We start from the raw sequence: 9,835 nt of genomic DNA, 5'->3' as shown, positions 1-9,835 counted from the left end.
AAAAAGACGTCAAACTACGCTAATTAATTAACTAATAGAGTGTTAGGTAGCGTAAATTAACGGAACGACGTAAAATTACGCTAATTAACAAAAAGAACACGAAATTTTGGCAAAAAGAGGTGCAACACAAGGACTTCCCAGGAGGTCACCCATCCTAGTACTACTCTCGCCCAAGCACGCTTAACTGCGGAGTTCTGATGGGATCCGGTGCATTAGTGCTGGTATGATCGCACCTGAGAGTAAAGCGTTGTAATTGTATATATGCATTTCTAATTTATTTTTCAAAAAAGACGTCAAACTACGCTAATTAATTAACTAATAGAGTGTTAGGTAGCGTAAATTAACGGAAAAAATGAAATACAATCGAAGTTTATTTTTCAAAAACGACGTAAAATTACGCTAATTAACAAAAAGAACACGAAATTTTGGCAAAAAGAGGTGCAACACAAGGACTTCCCAGGAGGTCACCCATCCTAGTACTACTCTCGCCCAAGCACGCTTAACTGCGGAGTTCTGATGGGATCCGGTGCATTAGTGCTGGTATGATCGCACCTGAGAGTAAAGCGTTGTAATTGTATATATGCATTTCTAATTTATTTTTCAAAAAAGACGTCAAACTACGCTAATTAATTAACTAATAGAGTGTTAGGTAGCGTAAATTAACGGAACGACGTAAAATTACGCTAATTAACAAAAAGAACACGAAATTTTGGCAAAAAGAGGTGCAACACAAGGACTTCCCAGGAGGTCACCCATCCTAGTACTACTCTCGCCCAAGCACGCTTAACTGCGGAGTTCTGATGGGATCCGGTGCATTAGTGCTGGTATGATCGCACCTGAGAGTAAAGCGTTGTAATTGTATATATGCATTTCTAATTTATTTTTCAAAAAAGACGTCAAACTACGCTAATTAATTAACTAATAGAGTGTTAGGTAGCGTAAATTAACGGAACGACGTAAAATTACGCTAATTAACAAAAAGAACACGAAATTTTGGCAAAAAGAGGTGCAACACAAGGACTTCCCAGGAGGTCACCCATCCTAGTACTACTCTCGCCCAAGCACGCTTAACTGCGGAGTTCTGATGGGATCCGGTGCATTAGTGCTGGTATGATCGCACCTGAGAGTAAAGCGTTGTAATTGTATATATGCATTTCTAATTTATTTTTCAAAAAAGACGTCAAACTACGCTAATTAATTAACTAATAGAGTGTTAGGTAGCGTAAATTAACGGAACGACGTAAAATTACGCTAATTAACAAAAAGAACACGAAATTTTGGCAAAAAGAGGTGCAACACAAGGACTTCCCAGGAGGTCACCCATCCTAGTACTACTCTCGCCCAAGCACGCTTAACTGCGGAGTTCTGATGGGATCCGGTGCATTAGTGCTGGTATGATCGCACCTGAGAGTAAAGCGTTGTAATTGTATATATGCATTTCTAATTTATTTTTCAAAAAAGACGTCAAACTACGCTAATTAATTAACTAATAGAGTGTTAGGTAGCGTAAATTAACGGAACGACGTAAAATTACGCTAATTAACAAAAAGAACACGAAATTTTGGCAAAAAGAGGTGCAACACAAGGACTTCCCAGGAGGTCACCCATCCTAGTACTACTCTCGCCCAAGCACGCTTAACTGCGGAGTTCTGATGGGATCCGGTGCATTAGTGCTGGTATGATCGCACCTGAGAGTAAAGCGTTGTAATTGTATATATGCATTTCTAATTTATTTTTCAAAAAAGACGTCAAACTACGCTAATTAATTAACTAATAGAGTGTTAGGTAGCGTAAATTAACGGAAAAAATGAAATACAATCGAAGTTTATTTTTCAAAAACGACGTAAAATTACGCTAATTAACAAAAAGAACACGAAATTTTGGCAAAAAGAGGTGCAACACAAGGACTTCCCAGGAGGTCACCCATCCTAGTACTACTCTCGCCCAAGCACGCTTAACTGCGGAGTTCTGATGGGATCCGGTGCATTAGTGCTGGTATGATCGCACCTGAGAGTAAAGCGTTGTAATTGTATATATGCATTTCTAATTTATTTTTCAAAAAAGACGTCAAACTACGCTAATTAATTAACTAATAGAGTGTTAGGTAGCGTAAATTAACGGAACGACGTAAAATTACGCTAATTAACAAAAAGAACACGAAATTTTGGCAAAAAGAGGTGCAACACAAGGACTTCCCAGGAGGTCACCCATCCTAGTACTACTCTCGCCCAAGCACGCTTAACTGCGGAGTTCTGATGGGATCCGGTGCATTAGTGCTGGTATGATCGCACCTGAGAGTAAAGCGTTGTAATTGTATATATGCATTTCTAATTTATTTTTCAAAAAAGACGTCAAACTACGCTAATTAATTAACTAATAGAGTGTTAGGTAGCGTAAATTAACGGAACGACGTAAAATTACGCTAATTAACAAAAAGAACACGAAATTTTGGCAAAAAGAGGTGCAACACAAGGACTTCCCAGGAGGTCACCCATCCTAGTACTACTCTCGCCCAAGCACGCTTAACTGCGGAGTTCTGATGGGATCCGGTGCATTAGTGCTGGTATGATCGCACCTGAGAGTAAAGCGTTGTAATTGTATATATGCATTTCTAATTTATTTTTCAAAAAAGACGTCAAACTACGCTAATTAATTAACTAATAGAGTGTTAGGTAGCGTAAATTAACGGAACGACGTAAAATTACGCTAATTAACAAAAAGAACACGAAATTTTGGCAAAAAGAGGTGCAACACAAGGACTTCCCAGGAGGTCACCCATCCTAGTACTACTCTCGCCCAAGCACGCTTAACTGCGGAGTTCTGATGGGATCCGGTGCATTAGTGCTGGTATGATCGCACCTGAGAGTAAAGCGTTGTAATTGTATATATGCATTTCTAATTTATTTTTCAAAAAAGACGTCAAACTACGCTAATTAATTAACTAATAGAGTGTTAGGTAGCGTAAATTAACGGAAAAAATGAAATACAATCGAAGTTATTTTCAAAACGACGTAAAATTACGCTAATTAACAAAAAGAACACGAAATTTTGGCAAAAAGAGGTGCAACACAAGGACTTCCCAGGAGGTCACCCATCCTAGTACTACTCTCGCCCAAGCACGCTTAACTGCGGAGTTCTGATGGGATCCGGTGCATTAGTGCTGGTATGATCGCACCTGAGAGTAAAGCGTTGTAATTGTATATATGCATTTCTAATTTATTTTTCAAAAAAGACGTCAAACTACGCTAATTAATTAACTAATAGAGTGTTAGGTAGCGTAAATTAACGGAACGACGTAAAATTACGCTAATTAACAAAAAGAACACGAAATTTTGGCAAAAAGAGGTGCAACACAAGGACTTCCCAGGAGGTCACCCATCCTAGTACTACTCTCGCCCAAGCACGCTTAACTGCGGAGTTCTGATGGGATCCGGTGCATTAGTGCTGGTATGATCGCACCTGAGAGTAAAGCGTTGTAATTGTATATATGCATTTCTAATTTATTTTTCAAAAAAGACGTCAAACTACGCTAATTAATTAACTAATAGAGTGTTAGGTAGCGTAAATTAACGGAAAAAATGAAATACAATCGAAGTTTATTTTTCAAAAACGACGTAAAATTACGCTAATTAACAAAAAGAACACGAAATTTTGGCAAAAAGAGGTGCAACACAAGGACTTCCCAGGAGGTCACCCATCCTAGTACTACTCTCGCCCAAGCACGCTTAACTGCGGAGTTCTGATGGGATCCGGTGCATTAGTGCTGGTATGATCGCACCTGAGAGTAAAGCGTTGTAATTGTATATATGCATTTCTAATTTATTTTTCAAAAAAGACGTCAAACTACGCTAATTAATTAACTAATAGAGTGTTAGGTAGCGTAAATTAACGGAACGACGTAAAATTACGCTAATTAACAAAAAGAACACGAAATTTTGGCAAAAAGAGGTGCAACACAAGGACTTCCCAGGAGGTCACCCATCCTAGTACTACTCTCGCCCAAGCACGCTTAACTGCGGAGTTCTGATGGGATCCGGTGCATTAGTGCTGGTATGATCGCACCTGAGAGTAAAGCGTTGTAATTGTATATATGCATTTCTAATTTATTTTTCAAAAAAGACGTCAAACTACGCTAATTAATTAACTAATAGAGTGTTAGGTAGCGTAAATTAACGGAACGACGTAAAATTACGCTAATTAACAAAAAGAACACGAAATTTTGGCAAAAAGAGGTGCAACACAAGGACTTCCCAGGAGGTCACCCATCCTAGTACTACTCTCGCCCAAGCACGCTTAACTGCGGAGTTCTGATGGGATCCGGTGCATTAGTGCTGGTATGATCGCACCTGAGAGTAAAGCGTTGTAATTGTATATATGCATTTCTAATTTATTTTTCAAAAAAGACGTCAAACTACGCTAATTAATTAACTAATAGAGTGTTAGGTAGCGTAAATTAACGGAACGACGTAAAATTACGCTAATTAACAAAAAGAACACGAAATTTTGGCAAAAAGAGGTGCAACACAAGGACTTCCCAGGAGGTCACCCATCCTAGTACTACTCTCGCCCAAGCACGCTTAACTGCGGAGTTCTGATGGGATCCGGTGCATTAGTGCTGGTATGATCGCACCTGAGAGTAAAGCGTTGTAATTGTATATATGCATTTCTAATTTATTTTTCAAAAAAGACGTCAAACTACGCTAATTAATTAACTAATAGAGTGTTAGGTAGCGTAAATTAACGGAACGACGTAAAATTACGCTAATTAACAAAAAGAACACGAAATTTTGGCAAAAAGAGGTGCAACACAAGGACTTCCCAGGAGGTCACCCATCCTAGTACTACTCTCGCCCAAGCACGCTTAACTGCGGAGTTCTGATGGGATCCGGTGCATTAGTGCTGGTATGATCGCACCTGAGAGTAAAGCGTTGTAATTGTATATATGCATTTCTAATTTATTTTTCAAAAAAGACGTCAAACTACGCTAATTAATTAACTAATAGAGTGTTAGGTAGCGTAAATTAACGGAAAAAATGAAATACAATCGAAGTTTATTTTTCAAAAACGACGTAAAATTACGCTAATTAACAAAAAGAACACGAAATTTTGGCAAAAAGAGGTGCAACACAAGGACTTCCCAGGAGGTCACCCATCCTAGTACTACTCTCGCCCAAGCACGCTTAACTGCGGAGTTCTGATGGGATCCGGTGCATTAGTGCTGGTATGATCGCACCTGAGAGTAAAGCGTTGTAATTGTATATATGCATTTCTAATTTATTTTTCAAAAAAGACGTCAAACTACGCTAATTAATTAACTAATAGAGTGTTAGGTAGCGTAAATTAACGGAACGACGTAAAATTACGCTAATTAACAAAAAGAACACGAAATTTTGGCAAAAAGAGGTGCAACACAAGGACTTCCCAGGAGGTCACCCATCCTAGTACTACTCTCGCCCAAGCACGCTTAACTGCGGAGTTCTGATGGGATCCGGTGCATTAGTGCTGGTATGATCGCACCTGAGAGTAAAGCGTTGTAATTGTATATATGCATTTCTAATTTATTTTTCAAAAAAGACGTCAAACTACGCTAATTAATTAACTAATAGAGTGTTAGGTAGCGTAAATTAACGGAACGACGTAAAATTACGCTAATTAACAAAAAGAACACGAAATTTTGGCAAAAAGAGGTGCAACACAAGGACTTCCCAGGAGGTCACCCATCCTAGTACTACTCTCGCCCAAGCACGCTTAACTGCGGAGTTCTGATGGGATCCGGTGCATTAGTGCTGGTATGATCGCACCTGAGAGTAAAGCGTTGTAATTGTATATATGCATTTCTAATTTATTTTTCAAAAAAGACGTCAAACTACGCTAATTAATTAACTAATAGAGTGTTAGGTAGCGTAAATTAACGGAACGACGTAAAATTACGCTAATTAACAAAAAGAACACGAAATTTTGGCAAAAAGAGGTGCAACACAAGGACTTCCCAGGAGGTCACCCATCCTAGTACTACTCTCGCCCAAGCACGCTTAACTGCGGAGTTCTGATGGGATCCGGTGCATTAGTGCTGGTATGATCGCACCTGAGAGTAAAGCGTTGTAATTGTATATATGCATTTCTAATTTATTTTTCAAAAAAGACGTCAAACTACGCTAATTAATTAACTAATAGAGTGTTAGGTAGCGTAAATTAACGGAACGACGTAAAATTACGCTAATTAACAAAAAGAACACGAAATTTTGGCAAAAAGAGGTGCAACACAAGGACTTCCCAGGAGGTCACCCATCCTAGTACTACTCTCGCCCAAGCACGCTTAACTGCGGAGTTCTGATGGGATCCGGTGCATTAGTGCTGGTATGATCGCACCTGAGAGTAAAGCGTTGTAATTGTATATATGCATTTCTAATTTATTTTTCAAAAAAGACGTCAAACTACGCTAATTAATTAACTAATAGAGTGTTAGGTAGCGTAAATTAACGGAACGACGTAAAATTACGCTAATTAACAAAAAGAACACGAAATTTTGGCAAAAAGAGGTGCAACACAAGGACTTCCCAGGAGGTCACCCATCCTAGTACTACTCTCGCCCAAGCACGCTTAACTGCGGAGTTCTGATGGGATCCGGTGCATTAGTGCTGGTATGATCGCACCTGAGAGTAAAGCGTTGTAATTGTATATATGCATTTCTAATTTATTTTTCAAAAAAGACGTCAAACTACGCTAATTAATTAACTAATAGAGTGTTAGGTAGCGTAAATTAACGGAAAAAATGAAATACAATCGAAGTTTATTTTTCAAAAACGACGTAAAATTACGCTAATTAACAAAAAGAACACGAAATTTTGGCAAAAAGAGGTGCAACACAAGGACTTCCCAGGAGGTCACCCATCCTAGTACTACTCTCGCCCAAGCACGCTTAACTGCGGAGTTCTGATGGGATCCGGTGCATTAGTGCTGGTATGATCGCACCTGAGAGTAAAGCGTTGTAATTGTATATATGCATTTCTAATTTATTTTTCAAAAAAGACGTCAAACTACGCTAATTAATTAACTAATAGAGTGTTAGGTAGCGTAAATTAACGGAACGACGTAAAATTACGCTAATTAACAAAAAGAACACGAAATTTTGGCAAAAAGAGGTGCAACACAAGGACTTCCCAGGAGGTCACCCATCCTAGTACTACTCTCGCCCAAGCACGCTTAACTGCGGAGTTCTGATGGGATCCGGTGCATTAGTGCTGGTATGATCGCACCTGAGAGTAAAGCGTTGTAATTGTATATATGCATTTCTAATTTATTTTTCAAAAAAGACGTCAAACTACGCTAATTAATTAACTAATAGAGTGTTAGGTAGCGTAAATTAACGGAAAAAATGAAATACAATCGAAGTTTATTTTTCAAAAACGACGTAAAATTACGCTAATTAACAAAAAGAACACGAAATTTTGGCAAAAAGAGGTGCAACACAAGGACTTCCCAGGAGGTCACCCATCCTAGTACTACTCTCGCCCAAGCACGCTTAACTGCGGAGTTCTGATGGGATCCGGTGCATTAGTGCTGGTATGATCGCACCTGAGAGTAAAGCGTTGTAATTGTATATATGCATTTCTAATTTATTTTTCAAAAAAGACGTCAAACTACGCTAATTAATTAACTAATAGAGTGTTAGGTAGCGTAAATTAACGGAACGACGTAAAATTACGCTAATTAACAAAAAGAACACGAAATTTTGGCAAAAAGAGGTGCAACACAAGGACTTCCCAGGAGGTCACCCATCCTAGTACTACTCTCGCCCAAGCACGCTTAACTGCGGAGTTCTGATGGGATCCGGTGCATTAGTGCTGGTATGATCGCACCTGAGAGTAAAGCGTTGTAATTGTATATATGCATTTCTAATTTATTTTTCAAAAAAGACGTCAAACTACGCTAATTAATTAACTAATAGAGTGTTAGGTAGCGTAAATTAACGGAACGACGTAAAATTACGCTAATTAACAAAAAGAACACGAAATTTTGGCAAAAAGAGGTGCAACACAAGGACTTCCCAGGAGGTCACCCATCCTAGTACTACTCTCGCCCAAGCACGCTTAACTGCGGAGTTCTGATGGGATCCGGTGCATTAGTGCTGGTATGATCGCACCTGAGAGTAAAGCGTTGTAATTGTATATATGCATTTCTAATTTATTTTTCAAAAAAGACGTCAAACTACGCTAATTAATTAACTAATAGAGTGTTAGGTAGCGTAAATTAACGGAACGACGTAAAATTACGCTAATTAACAAAAAGAACACGAAATTTTGGCAAAAAGAGGTGCAACACAAGGACTTCCCAGGAGGTCACCCATCCTAGTACTACTCTCGCCCAAGCACGCTTAACTGCGGAGTTCTGATGGGATCCGGTGCATTAGTGCTGGTATGATCGCACCTGAGAGTAAAGCGTTGTAATTGTATATATGCATTTCTAATTTATTTTTCAAAAAAGACGTCAAACTACGCTAATTAATTAACTAATAGAGTGTTAGGTAGCGTAAATTAACGGAAAAAATGAAATACAATCGAAGTTTATTTTTCAAAAACGACGTAAAATTACGCTAATTAACAAAAAGAACACGAAATTTTGGCAAAAAGAGGTGCAACACAAGGACTTCCCAGGAGGTCACCCATCCTAGTACTACTCTCGCCCAAGCACGCTTAACTGCGGAGTTCTGATGGGATCCGGTGCATTAGTGCTGGTATGATCGCACCTGAGAGTAAAGCGTTGTAATTGTATATATGCATTTCTAATTTATTTTTCAAAAAAGACGTCAAACTACGCTAATTAATTAACTAATAGAGTGTTAGGTAGCGTAAATTAACGGAAAAAATGAAATACAATCGAAGTTTATTTTTCAAAAACGACGTAAAATTACGCTAATTAACAAAAAGAACACGAAATTTTGGCAAAAAGAGGTGCAACACAAGGACTTCCCAGGAGGTCACCCATCCTAGTACTACTCTCGCCCAAGCACGCTTAACTGCGGAGTTCTGATGGGATCCGGTGCATTAGTGCTGGTATGATCGCACCTGAGAGTAAAGCGTTGTAATTGTATATATGCATTTCTAATTTATTTTTCAAAAAAGACGTCAAACTACGCTAATTAATTAACTAATAGAGTGTTAGGTAGCGTAAATTAACGGAACGACGTAAAATTACGCTAATTAACAAAAAGAACACGAAATTTTGGCAAAAAGAGGTGCAACACAAGGACTTCCCAGGAGGTCACCCATCCTAGTACTACTCTCGCCCAAGCACGCTTAACTGCGGAGTTCTGATGGGATCCGGTGCATTAGTGCTGGTATGATCGCACCTGAGAGTAAAGCGTTGTAATTGTATATATGCATTTCTAATTTATTTTTCAAAAAAGACGTCAAACTACGCTAATTAATTAACTAATAGAGTGTTAGGTAGCGTAAATTAACGGAAAAAATGAAATACAATCGAAGTTTATTTTTCAAAAACGACGTAAAATTACGCTAATTAACAAAAAGAACACGAAATTTTGGCAAAAAGAGGTGCAACACAAGGACTTCCCAGGAGGTCACCCATCCTAGTACTACTCTCGCCCAAGCACGCTTAACTGCGGAGTTCTGATGGGATCCGGTGCATTAGTGCTGGTATGATCGCACCTGAGAGTAAAGCGTTGTAATTGTATATATGCATTTCTAATTTATTTTTCAAAAAAGACGTCAAACTACGCTAATTAATTAACTAATAGAGTGTTAGGTAGCGTAAATTAACGGAACGACGTAAAATTACGCTAATTAACAAAAAGAACACGAAATTTTGGCAAAAA

General features: G+C 38.5%; 33 non-coding genes across 33 annotated transcripts; all 33 read right to left on the bottom strand.

The window, feature by feature from the left end:
* Window positions 1–116: 116 nt before the first annotated feature.
* Window positions 117–235, bottom strand: LOC120579121 (5S ribosomal RNA). The gene has a single exon (XR_005644924.1). It is a non-coding gene; the product is annotated as a 5S ribosomal RNA (ribosomal RNA).
* Window positions 236–435: 200 nt separating this feature from the next.
* Window positions 436–554, bottom strand: LOC120579120 (5S ribosomal RNA). Its single transcript, XR_005644923.1, has one exon. It is a non-coding gene; the product is annotated as a 5S ribosomal RNA (ribosomal RNA).
* Window positions 555–719: 165 nt separating this feature from the next.
* On the bottom strand, window positions 720–838 carry LOC120579118 (5S ribosomal RNA). The gene has a single exon (XR_005644921.1). It is a non-coding gene; the product is annotated as a 5S ribosomal RNA (ribosomal RNA).
* A 165-nt stretch (window positions 839–1,003) lies between these two features.
* On the bottom strand, window positions 1,004–1,122 carry LOC120579117 (5S ribosomal RNA). Its single transcript, XR_005644920.1, has one exon. It is a non-coding gene; the product is annotated as a 5S ribosomal RNA (ribosomal RNA).
* Window positions 1,123–1,287: 165 nt separating this feature from the next.
* LOC120579116 (5S ribosomal RNA) lies at window positions 1,288–1,406 on the bottom strand. The gene has a single exon (XR_005644919.1). It is a non-coding gene; the product is annotated as a 5S ribosomal RNA (ribosomal RNA).
* A 165-nt stretch (window positions 1,407–1,571) lies between these two features.
* Window positions 1,572–1,690, bottom strand: LOC120579115 (5S ribosomal RNA). The gene has a single exon (XR_005644918.1). It is a non-coding gene; the product is annotated as a 5S ribosomal RNA (ribosomal RNA).
* Window positions 1,691–1,890: 200 nt separating this feature from the next.
* LOC120579114 (5S ribosomal RNA) lies at window positions 1,891–2,009 on the bottom strand. The gene has a single exon (XR_005644917.1). It is a non-coding gene; the product is annotated as a 5S ribosomal RNA (ribosomal RNA).
* Window positions 2,010–2,174: 165 nt separating this feature from the next.
* On the bottom strand, window positions 2,175–2,293 carry LOC120579112 (5S ribosomal RNA). Its single transcript, XR_005644915.1, has one exon. It is a non-coding gene; the product is annotated as a 5S ribosomal RNA (ribosomal RNA).
* Window positions 2,294–2,458: 165 nt separating this feature from the next.
* On the bottom strand, window positions 2,459–2,577 carry LOC120579111 (5S ribosomal RNA). Its single transcript, XR_005644914.1, has one exon. It is a non-coding gene; the product is annotated as a 5S ribosomal RNA (ribosomal RNA).
* A 165-nt stretch (window positions 2,578–2,742) lies between these two features.
* On the bottom strand, window positions 2,743–2,861 carry LOC120579110 (5S ribosomal RNA). Its single transcript, XR_005644913.1, has one exon. It is a non-coding gene; the product is annotated as a 5S ribosomal RNA (ribosomal RNA).
* Window positions 2,862–3,058: 197 nt separating this feature from the next.
* On the bottom strand, window positions 3,059–3,177 carry LOC120579108 (5S ribosomal RNA). Its single transcript, XR_005644912.1, has one exon. It is a non-coding gene; the product is annotated as a 5S ribosomal RNA (ribosomal RNA).
* A 165-nt stretch (window positions 3,178–3,342) lies between these two features.
* LOC120579107 (5S ribosomal RNA) lies at window positions 3,343–3,461 on the bottom strand. The gene has a single exon (XR_005644911.1). It is a non-coding gene; the product is annotated as a 5S ribosomal RNA (ribosomal RNA).
* A 200-nt stretch (window positions 3,462–3,661) lies between these two features.
* LOC120579106 (5S ribosomal RNA) lies at window positions 3,662–3,780 on the bottom strand. Its single transcript, XR_005644910.1, has one exon. It is a non-coding gene; the product is annotated as a 5S ribosomal RNA (ribosomal RNA).
* Window positions 3,781–3,945: 165 nt separating this feature from the next.
* On the bottom strand, window positions 3,946–4,064 carry LOC120579105 (5S ribosomal RNA). Its single transcript, XR_005644909.1, has one exon. It is a non-coding gene; the product is annotated as a 5S ribosomal RNA (ribosomal RNA).
* Window positions 4,065–4,229: 165 nt separating this feature from the next.
* Window positions 4,230–4,348, bottom strand: LOC120579104 (5S ribosomal RNA). The gene has a single exon (XR_005644908.1). It is a non-coding gene; the product is annotated as a 5S ribosomal RNA (ribosomal RNA).
* Window positions 4,349–4,513: 165 nt separating this feature from the next.
* LOC120579103 (5S ribosomal RNA) lies at window positions 4,514–4,632 on the bottom strand. Its single transcript, XR_005644907.1, has one exon. It is a non-coding gene; the product is annotated as a 5S ribosomal RNA (ribosomal RNA).
* A 165-nt stretch (window positions 4,633–4,797) lies between these two features.
* On the bottom strand, window positions 4,798–4,916 carry LOC120579102 (5S ribosomal RNA). Its single transcript, XR_005644906.1, has one exon. It is a non-coding gene; the product is annotated as a 5S ribosomal RNA (ribosomal RNA).
* A 200-nt stretch (window positions 4,917–5,116) lies between these two features.
* LOC120579100 (5S ribosomal RNA) lies at window positions 5,117–5,235 on the bottom strand. The gene has a single exon (XR_005644904.1). It is a non-coding gene; the product is annotated as a 5S ribosomal RNA (ribosomal RNA).
* A 165-nt stretch (window positions 5,236–5,400) lies between these two features.
* Window positions 5,401–5,519, bottom strand: LOC120579099 (5S ribosomal RNA). Its single transcript, XR_005644903.1, has one exon. It is a non-coding gene; the product is annotated as a 5S ribosomal RNA (ribosomal RNA).
* Window positions 5,520–5,684: 165 nt separating this feature from the next.
* On the bottom strand, window positions 5,685–5,803 carry LOC120579098 (5S ribosomal RNA). The gene has a single exon (XR_005644902.1). It is a non-coding gene; the product is annotated as a 5S ribosomal RNA (ribosomal RNA).
* Window positions 5,804–5,968: 165 nt separating this feature from the next.
* On the bottom strand, window positions 5,969–6,087 carry LOC120579097 (5S ribosomal RNA). Its single transcript, XR_005644901.1, has one exon. It is a non-coding gene; the product is annotated as a 5S ribosomal RNA (ribosomal RNA).
* Window positions 6,088–6,252: 165 nt separating this feature from the next.
* On the bottom strand, window positions 6,253–6,371 carry LOC120579096 (5S ribosomal RNA). The gene has a single exon (XR_005644900.1). It is a non-coding gene; the product is annotated as a 5S ribosomal RNA (ribosomal RNA).
* Window positions 6,372–6,536: 165 nt separating this feature from the next.
* On the bottom strand, window positions 6,537–6,655 carry LOC120579095 (5S ribosomal RNA). The gene has a single exon (XR_005644899.1). It is a non-coding gene; the product is annotated as a 5S ribosomal RNA (ribosomal RNA).
* Window positions 6,656–6,855: 200 nt separating this feature from the next.
* Window positions 6,856–6,974, bottom strand: LOC120579094 (5S ribosomal RNA). The gene has a single exon (XR_005644898.1). It is a non-coding gene; the product is annotated as a 5S ribosomal RNA (ribosomal RNA).
* Window positions 6,975–7,139: 165 nt separating this feature from the next.
* LOC120579093 (5S ribosomal RNA) lies at window positions 7,140–7,258 on the bottom strand. Its single transcript, XR_005644897.1, has one exon. It is a non-coding gene; the product is annotated as a 5S ribosomal RNA (ribosomal RNA).
* A 200-nt stretch (window positions 7,259–7,458) lies between these two features.
* Window positions 7,459–7,577, bottom strand: LOC120579092 (5S ribosomal RNA). The gene has a single exon (XR_005644896.1). It is a non-coding gene; the product is annotated as a 5S ribosomal RNA (ribosomal RNA).
* Window positions 7,578–7,742: 165 nt separating this feature from the next.
* Window positions 7,743–7,861, bottom strand: LOC120579091 (5S ribosomal RNA). Its single transcript, XR_005644895.1, has one exon. It is a non-coding gene; the product is annotated as a 5S ribosomal RNA (ribosomal RNA).
* A 165-nt stretch (window positions 7,862–8,026) lies between these two features.
* Window positions 8,027–8,145, bottom strand: LOC120579089 (5S ribosomal RNA). The gene has a single exon (XR_005644893.1). It is a non-coding gene; the product is annotated as a 5S ribosomal RNA (ribosomal RNA).
* Window positions 8,146–8,310: 165 nt separating this feature from the next.
* LOC120579088 (5S ribosomal RNA) lies at window positions 8,311–8,429 on the bottom strand. The gene has a single exon (XR_005644892.1). It is a non-coding gene; the product is annotated as a 5S ribosomal RNA (ribosomal RNA).
* A 200-nt stretch (window positions 8,430–8,629) lies between these two features.
* LOC120579087 (5S ribosomal RNA) lies at window positions 8,630–8,748 on the bottom strand. Its single transcript, XR_005644891.1, has one exon. It is a non-coding gene; the product is annotated as a 5S ribosomal RNA (ribosomal RNA).
* Window positions 8,749–8,948: 200 nt separating this feature from the next.
* Window positions 8,949–9,067, bottom strand: LOC120579086 (5S ribosomal RNA). The gene has a single exon (XR_005644890.1). It is a non-coding gene; the product is annotated as a 5S ribosomal RNA (ribosomal RNA).
* Window positions 9,068–9,232: 165 nt separating this feature from the next.
* Window positions 9,233–9,351, bottom strand: LOC120579085 (5S ribosomal RNA). Its single transcript, XR_005644889.1, has one exon. It is a non-coding gene; the product is annotated as a 5S ribosomal RNA (ribosomal RNA).
* Window positions 9,352–9,551: 200 nt separating this feature from the next.
* LOC120579084 (5S ribosomal RNA) lies at window positions 9,552–9,670 on the bottom strand. The gene has a single exon (XR_005644888.1). It is a non-coding gene; the product is annotated as a 5S ribosomal RNA (ribosomal RNA).
* Between the last annotated feature and the right edge of the window lie 165 nt (window positions 9,671–9,835).

The sequence above is a fragment of the Medicago truncatula genome, chromosome 2, assembly GCF_003473485.1.
Source record: "Medicago truncatula cultivar Jemalong A17 chromosome 2, MtrunA17r5.0-ANR, whole genome shotgun sequence".
NCBI lineage: Eukaryota > Viridiplantae > Streptophyta > Magnoliopsida > Fabales > Fabaceae > Medicago > Medicago truncatula.
This window is presented reverse-complemented; position numbering and strand designations above follow the sequence as displayed.